This window comes from Gallus gallus (assembly GCF_016699485.2).
Source record: "Gallus gallus isolate bGalGal1 chromosome 37 unlocalized genomic scaffold, bGalGal1.mat.broiler.GRCg7b 37_unloc5, whole genome shotgun sequence".
Classification (NCBI taxonomy): domain Eukaryota; kingdom Metazoa; phylum Chordata; class Aves; order Galliformes; family Phasianidae; genus Gallus; species Gallus gallus.
The window spans coordinates 19,527-26,363 of record NW_024095971.1 but is presented as its reverse complement, the minus strand read 5'-3'; the positions used below and the strand labels follow the sequence as shown (position 1 = coordinate 26,363).

Sequence of the window (6,837 nt, the reverse complement as noted above, 5' to 3'; positions counted from 1 at the left end):
ACACCACCATGTCCAGCAGCCAGGGGGCCTGCAGGGGAGGAACAGGGAGGATGTGGGACGTCCTTGTGACGGCTGAGGCACTGGGCACACAAGGAGCCCAAGGCAGGGAGGGCTGATGGCACCGCAGCACTTGCACGGCGCGAGCAGCTGGCCAGGTGCTGGTGGTAGAAAGCTACAGCTCACCTTGAGAAGAGCTTTCCTGAACTTCTCTTTCCCTGACAGCTTCTCAAGGAAGTCGTAATAGAATTTCATGTGGAAGGTCATTCCATCGATGTGGAGTACTCCAATGTCCTTGAAGACAACGGCAACGTTCTCCCCATTCTTCAGGCAGCCAGAGAGCAGGGACACGGTGCTTTGGATGCAAGCCTGCGCTGTCTGCCAGGTCACAGAGGCAGCTGCGGCCACCTCGCTGCTCTTGAGCGGCTCCAGCTTCCTATGGGCTGAAAAATGGGAGGGACGGAGTTGATGATACGGTTGGTTTTCCGCAGTGCTTCCCTGGAACTGCTTCTTGTGGCCATCAGCCAGAACGGCCCCATGTTTGGCTGGGCTCCTCCGAGGGGAAGGTTTGCTTTGGAGAATGGAGGCGGTGGCCCTGTTGGCCCATGTGCGTGAAGCCAGCAAAGCTTTAATCCTCCCTCCTACCTGGCAAGGGACTCCCTGCGGGCTTGAGGTGGTGCACGGCTATGAGGTTTCCAGACAAGTGAAAGACGGGCCACCGCAGAGTCACGGTCCCGTCCTCAGTCCTGATGTCTCTGGAGATGGTGTCAAAGGATCCGAAGGTGGGAATCCAGACCCCCTACAAGTGGTAGAGAAAGGAAGGGCGGCAGGGTTATGGGCCAGGCTGGCTGGAGGAAGAGCCCATGTGCGGTCCAAGGCAGGGACGGAGCTCAGGAGCCCTCTCCCGCTGTTCAGAGGCATGAGCCAGGGCATCGGGAATGGCTTTGGGAAGGGGGCTGCACAGTCTCTCCTTCCCCTCGCCCTCCCAAAATGCAGCACAGCAGTCAGGGCAGAAGCAGCCTGATGGATCCAGAGGCTTCCCGCGAGCGTGGGATCAGCCCTGAGACAGGACAGCGCCCAGCACAAGTGATCCTGCGGGATTTGCAGGAAGCCCATGGCATGCCCAGTAGAGACACGTGGGGGTGAGTTTCCTGCTTTCTGTGGAGGGGAAGAGTGGGAGGAAGTCTTGGCTGAGGCGGACAGGGAGAGGAGGAAACCCGGCAGCCAACCCACCTTCTGCACCAGGAGGTGCTCTTGTACGTAGGCGGCCACCGCATCCCAGACGGCAACTCGCTCTGGAGGGCAAAGGAAAAGCAGGTCACACTCTGCACCTGCCGCTTCCCGGCAGCCCTCCCGGCCAGGCAGGCGGGAGTGAGGTGGCAGATGGAAAGTGTCGTCTGCCGTGCCAATATTGGCTGCAGCAGCGCTCCTGTGGTGGCTTGTGGAGCCGTGTACCTTCGGTGTCGGTGCATGTGGGTCAGGGAGGCACGCCTCGCTGCGGGGCCATCCTCGCAGGAAGCTCATCCTGTTCCGCCTCATGCCAGCGGGTTGCCTCCTTGTTGGCGCCAGCCATGCCGGAGCTCATCCCTTCAGGTGCGTCTGCTCTCTACCAGATGCTCCTTCAGGATGCAGGACCCACCAGCGTGGCACTGCCTTCATACCCCTCCCGGGTGGCCGTGTCACAAAACGTCGCCACGGCGACGCGGTGACAGCGTGGCCAGTGCTGGCCGCCGCCCATGATGACGCTGGGCCACCAGCAGCCTGCTGCCCACCCCGGGTGGCAGTGCTGGCACCCTCTCTGTTTCCTCTCTCTTCTCATTCTTTGCTCTCCATGTAATTGTGACTCGTTTTTCTTTAGTAGCCGTTGGCCTGAATTGATCTTCAAGGTTCTTGACACAGAAACAACTCCTGTTCCAAAGGACTCTACGCGTAACGTTGAAGACCCTGTTGCCAGAAGGTTTTATTTCCTTTGCCTGGCAGTTTTTTCCTTGATTCTTTGTTGGAACGCTCACTGAATTACCCGGCATTGATCCTCGACGTCATTGTGGTGACTGCGTCGCACCCGCAACCCTAGCGGGCAGGGAGTGCTGTGTTTTGGGGGATCTGCACCTGCACTCCCCTTCTGCTGTCCCTTTCTTCCCTGTAGCCTCGCTTGCTTTGTGCATTTGCACTTCTCTTAGGCTCTTGGTTCTTCCCTGTATTCCTCCCTGCTTTTCCGTCTGCATTCTCACTCTTTTCCTGTTTTTTTCTCTTCTGCTTCTCTTCTGCTGTTTCTATCCTCTGTAGTATCCTCACTGCTCTTTCATCTCTATCCTTGCTCTTCAGTGTTTTTTTCCCCTGCTTCCTCTCCATACTTTCGTCTGCCCTGCTTTTCTTCCCTGTAACGTGACGTCTCTTTTCTTTCTGCATCTGCTCTCCTCCTCCCTCTATCTTCCCTGTATTCTCACTGCTCATTCTCGGGCAGCTGTGCTCCTCTTCTGCTGTTCTTTCCTCTCTTGTATCCCTCACTCTTCTGATGGTTTCCATTGCATCTCACCACTGCTCTTTCACCTGCATCTGCTTTTCCTCTTCTGCTGTAGGTTTCCCTGGCCTTCCTCACTCACTCTTTCTTTCTGCATCGGCTCTACTCTTCTGCTCTTCTTCTTCCCTCACTCCTTTTCCATCTGCCCACCTCTTAGGCTCTCCTTCTTTCTATCCTCCCTGCTCTTTCCTCTGCATTCTCACTCTTCTCCTGTTCTTATTCCCCTGCATCATCCTCACTCCTTGTCCCTCTGCATCAGCACTGCTCTTCTGTTGGATTTTGTTTCCTGTTGCCAAGACTTGTCTTTTTTCTGCATCTGTACTCCTCTTCCCCTGTTCTTTCTTCTCTGTAATCCTCACTCCTCTTTCCTGCTGCCTCTTGCTCTCCTCTCTGCTTTTTCTATTGTTCCCTGTATTCTCACTTGTCTTTCTTCTGACTGCTCTTGAAGAGAGAGAGCAGACCCTGCAGTTCGAGAGAGAAGGGGCCTCACAGCAAGAAAGGGGGAAAGCAGCTTCACAAAGTAGAAACAAGGGGCCAAATAGAGATAGTTTATGTAGAGAGTGTTAGAAAACAAGGGGTTCCAAGCACTTTCACAGACACTGGGTCTGGAATAGCAAGGAGATGAAGGCCATATAGATAAGGGCTGGAGAGCCAGCTCGAAAAAAACATTTGGCAGGGAGGTGATTAGTTGTCTACAGGGCAAGTTGGAAACTGGTTTTGGGGGATGCCCCCCCTTCAGGGTCAGAAGTTTGCAGCGAGGAAGACGACGAGCCTTTGTGAGGAAGACTGCAAGCCTTCATCATCACGACCTACTACGCCCGCCGCAAGGGGGGGAGAGACTGCATGCTAATGGGCTCTCGGGAATGTAATGAAGATGTATCCGAATTCCTGTCAACTACTGATTATGTATTAGTTTGACCTGAAGGGAAGATAAATCCCTGCAACGTGCTGAACTGCTGTGTAGAATGAGCTCTGTTTTTAATCTCGTTCCTCTACGATGCTCAGCTTTCCTAGCTTCTCCCCTGCCTAAGCACACCTTCTGTCCCTTGGCATTAACCATCACGCACAGCGGGATCAAATCTGAGCTCTGTCTCCTCCTGCTTCTTTCCAGAAGGATGAGACAAACAGCAGAAAACAACCAGCCTCCACAGCTAACTCGTTTGGGGTTGCTCCGGACGTTTGGATGTTCCCTTCCATGGCCCAGGCGAAGCTCGCTGAGCTGCTCCTCCTTTGTGCAGGGGAAGACCGGTGCAGGTGCAATGCGCTGGCAAATCCACCTGCAGAAAACACTGCCATTCCCTTAGAAACAAAGAAACCACTCTGCCCTTGCTCCTGAGCCTGGTCCCTGCCTCCACCTGCAGGGCTTGGCTATCCTGGCTCTGTTCGTGGGCCACTAAATGAAATCCAGACAACAGAAACAAAAAGAGGCAGAGGACTGGCACTAATACTTCCCCGGTGGCGGGAATCTCAACAGAAAGTGTTGTGCTAAAGCTGTGACGTTCAGGGAACACCCCTATCAAGGCAAAAGACGTAGTATGGAAGGTTTGGTTAGTCTTCTGACTAGAAGAAGAGAAAGGACTATTACCTCCTATTTTATTTTTCTTTCAGTCTCTCTCGTCATGTAGATCTGAGGATGACCAAAGCCTGTTGCCCCAAGCATTGCTGAACCCATCAAAATGGTTGCTCAGAGGTATTGCACCGGCACATCGCACAGAAGAACTGTGTAACCTAAGTAGCAAGGGGAGAAGAAAAGGGGAGCGGCTAACATTCATTATCTCCCCTAAACTGATAGTCGTTGGCTTCTTGTCCCATCCAAATCCTGGCAAGCAGGATAACAAAGATTTAGTGACGTTTACAACTGTGGTAGGGATTGCTGGATACAACCAGCCACCCAAGGCTGAGCACGCTCTCCGATCCCTTTCGCAATTCTAGAAATACCCAGAAGAGCTCCGTGTTCTCTTGCTTTCATTTCCTTACACGAACCATTTTCAAATGCACGTTGTTATAGGCTGACACAAGATCTAGGGCCTAAAGCCACAGCCACAGAGGTGGACACTGGCCCCAGGGCCTGAATCCATATCTACAGCCAGACAGGCTGGCACCAGCTCTGGGGCTTAAAGCCAAAGCAGAGAAGCTGGCAAGGTCCCTGGGACGTAAGTCCACAGCCAGAGAGGCCGGCACCAGCCCTGTGGCCTAAAAACACGGACAGAGAACTGGCACCGGCCTCGGGGCCTGGAACTACAGCCACAGCTGGAGAGGCCACTACCAGCTTTGGGCCTAAAGCCACAGCCACAGCCAGACAAACCAGCACGGACCCTGGGGCCTGAAGCCACAGGCACAGCCTGAGAGACCGGCACAAGCTCTGGGGTCTAAAGCCACAAAAAAAGAGGCCAGCACTGAGCCCAGGCCCTAAAGCCACAGCCTGAGAGGCTGACGCCGGCCATGGGGCTTAAAGCCAAAGCCACAGCCAGGCAGGCCAAAAAAGGCCCTGGGGACTAAAGGCACAGCTTGAAAGGCTTGAAACAGTGCAGGGGCTTAAAGCCACAGCCAAACTTAGAGAGGCCGGCACCTGAAGCCCCAACCAGCAAGGCCAGCACCGGCCCAAGGGCCTGAAGTCACAGCCAGAGAGGCCTACACCGGCCCCAGGGCCTAAAGCCCCAGCCCCAGTCTGAGAAACCAGCACCAGCCCCAAGGCCTGAGGCCACAGCCACAGCCACACAGGCTGCCAGCGACCCCAGGGCCTAAAGCCACAGCCCAAAAGGCCAGCACTGGCCCCGGGGCCTAAAGCCACAGCCAGAGAGGCCGGAACCAGGCCAAGGGCCTAAAGCCACAGCCATGGCACAAGAGGCCAACACCAGCTTTGAATATAAATCCACAGCCCAAGAGGCCTATACCGCCCGAGGCCTGAAGGTACAGCCACAGCCCGAGAGGCCTACATCGGTCCCCGAACCTAACGCCACAGCCAGACAGGCCTGCACCAGCCCCGGGACATCCAGGCGTGCGTTGCTATTGGTTTCCAGTGATTCCTCTGGGACTCCATTGACCACTGTGAAGCCGTATTGGTCTTTTCTGTTTTTTATTGGGCTGCACAAGAGTCGTCTTCACTTCTCCATTCCTGTTCTTCAGATAACCCCATTGGGTGACCCTAAGATGTGGAGCTGGGAGGCGTCCATTTCCTTCGCTTATGATGAAAGCACCAGGGCGATGCGGGCACTCGCTGAGGTCACAACCACTGCTGGGGTGGGAGCGTTTGTGCCACAGCTGGTGAGCAGAGCTGGTGCTCTGGTGAGCGTGCTGCACGCAGAGACTGAGCTCTGGGCCTTCTGTGGAACAGATCACCCTGTGAGAGCCCGACGGAAGCACCGCGTGTGCACTCGTCGGTACTTTCTGCAGGATTCCTGTCCCAAAGGAGATTCCGGGATCGAGGCGGTCTTAGGAAGAGGGAAGCCAGCTCTTTCCAAGGGCCGGGGAAGTTCCTGCAGAGAGAGCCTCTGGAACTTCAGCTTCCTCTGAGCCTTCAGCAGCCATGTCTCAGCAAGGAGACGACCGCGGTTCCAATTGCTGCCGTGTGAGTGGCAAGGTATGGCTGGGCTTCTTCTGCTTGGTGCTTCCGTTTCCTTGTTTTCAAGGGGAAGGGACGGAGCAGGGGAGCCCTGCTGGTCCTTGGTGACCTCAGGAACCGGTTGGATTCAGCGCTCACTGCTGACAGCCTGGGCTAACAACGTGGACGTGGCTCAGGCTGTCTTTTCCCATAGTGATAATCAGTGTCTCAGCACTCTGATATCCCATGTGTGGCACGATCTGGAACCTCTCTGCAAACCTTGGCTGCCCGTTCCCACCACCGTTTCTCCCTTTCTCTCTTCAGAAGTGGCGCGGTGCGGTTCCCCGCGGTTGGGAGCAGCAGCCAGCAGGCTGCCAGAGATCCAACCGCGCCTTGCAGCGCACAGAGGGACGCAACAGGGACGGACGGTCCTTCCTGCCATACAGAAGTGAGTTTCTTCAGCCCTCTGTCGCAAAGTGTGGAGGAATGAATTTTGAGTATTCCTTCTGAGCGGGTGCAGTGCTGTAGGGGATGTCAAGTAAGCATCCATTTGGAGTGCAGGAAGGAGCAGTGCAAAGTGAACTATCAATCCGTTTGTGTTTGGGCTGTCAAAGAAGCATCTTTCTGTTTCCTGGGGGGACGTGGGCTTACTGCATGATATTTCTGCTGCTGCCTGCTGGTGCCTGTGAAATCAACGTTGTGGATTTTTTACAATGTTTCTGTAGGGATGGATCCTGCGCATCCATGGAGTGGTGCTGGGCAAGGGGGAAACGGAAAG

General features: G+C 55.1%; 1 long non-coding RNA gene across 1 annotated transcript; it reads left to right on the top strand.

Annotated features, from left to right (window-relative positions):
* Positions 1-5,422: 5,422 nt before the first annotated feature.
* On the top strand, positions 5,423-6,440 carry LOC121108795. The gene is made up of 2 exons (XR_005843443.1): positions 5,423-6,098; positions 6,384-6,440. It is a non-coding gene; the product is annotated as an uncharacterized LOC121108795 (long non-coding RNA).
* The last annotated feature ends 397 nt before the right edge of the window (positions 6,441-6,837 follow it).